Below are 1685 nucleotides of genomic sequence, written 5' to 3'. Positions count from 1 at the left end.
TCAGATTATAAGATAACCCACGGCGTTGTAAACACCTTCCGATATAGTGAAGTTTTGCTGGCTGGCGCCCGTGGTTTTTTCCCCTTCTGTGTTGGAAGGGGTTTTCCACGTTAAATCTTGTGTCCCCTGCGTGTGTTCTTGTTTCGTTCTTCGTTATTTACTTGTCGCTTTTATAACACACCGCGATTCCAGTTCTGCCAGATGAGGCGCTCCCATGGAGCAGAGCATGAGCATACGGTCCAGGGACTGCTCCGGAATGCTGTGTAATATCCCAAATTTTTTAAGCTAATATTTTGTGCTTATTTAATTTTTAAACAAAAAAAATAAATTAAATAGTGTTGTTGTTTGTATAAATTAAATAGTGTGTTGTTGAACTCTTGTCCTACCGATTGAAGCCTATAGCTTTAACCAGCTGCCCTTCGTGGTGTTTGTAGTACAACAGGAGCAACTTTTATTTTGTTTCTTTAGTATGAGAGGAAGAGGAACCAACGGTCTGGGCTGAGCCCTATCGGACTCGACGTCTGTGCCCAACTGCGCCGCCTCTTAATACGTTCTAGGTCTGCGCTTGCCCTTTCGGTTTTCTCCTCCCCCAACCTTACCCTTTGCCCTCTGAATCGAAGCCGCCGCCGCCGAATCGTTGTTGCCGCTGGAGCACAGGTCGGCGCTGCCGCCATCCATCAGTTAGTTGACTCCCAGGGTGCGCTTCCGTTATTTATCTTTGTTTCCATATTCTTGCTACGGGTGCGGTTGCTACTGTCTAATAGATGTGTAGGATGAGATTGCAAGATTTGTTTACCTAGGCTGTTGAGATCGTGGATTGCCCGTTCCTTTTTCCTGTAGAACATCGTATTCCAGAGCCGTAGATAGTGTTCAAGCATCAGTTTTGTTCTTGGGACACGGAATCACTCTTATATTTGTTAATTGCCTCTTTGCATGAGCCTTAGTCTATCCTAGAAGCCTGGCTTATTTCAGCGTGTCCTTGTGTTATGCTATTCTGAATTTCTGTTAGTGAGTTCAGTTAGAGGTAGTGCTGTAATTGGGGTTTGTTTATCACTACAAGAAAAGTTCTGATAGACAACGTCTCAAAATTGTCCGCTAAGGGGTATTTTTCGTCGCCTATGGGTCTAACCCGACGATATGGGTTCTGTTGTCGAAACTGCGTCAGGCAAAGTCCTACGACGATTTTTTCGGTCCGTCGCGCTTGGGTGCCCTTCCGCCACGGAAAATCGGACCGTTGCAGAAGTGTTTCCGGGAGCCCGTTGACTGCTGACGTCATGCAAACTGACACGTGGCAGACGCCGTTAACTGGCAGTTAACGGTGTTAACCGCTGAAACCCCGTGGTAGATGGTAGGCCCACACGAGGCCTGCCACGTCTTAAGCGGGCCGGCCCATTAAGTTTGCGGGCCGGGCCAGCTGACTTAGTTTGACCGGTCAACTATATAGCTAGGCTGGTCCATTAGTTACGTGGGCCGGGCCTAACCTCTAAGGTTGACTGGTCAAAACATTAATGGGCTGGCCCACTAAGCATGTGGGCCGGGCCGAATGCACTCGTTTGACCGGTCAACAGGCAAAAGGGCCGGCCCACAAAACATGTGGGACCCACTTTCATGTTATCGGGCCGACCCAAGCAAGTGGGCCGGCCCAAGAAGTTATTGGGCCGGCCCAATTAGCACGTGGGTCCCAC

The sequence above is a fragment of the Lolium rigidum genome, chromosome 7 (assembly GCF_022539505.1).
Source record: "Lolium rigidum isolate FL_2022 chromosome 7, APGP_CSIRO_Lrig_0.1, whole genome shotgun sequence".
Classification (NCBI taxonomy): Eukaryota; Viridiplantae; Streptophyta; class Magnoliopsida; order Poales; family Poaceae; genus Lolium; species Lolium rigidum.
Note: the sequence above shows the minus strand (reverse complement) of the source record.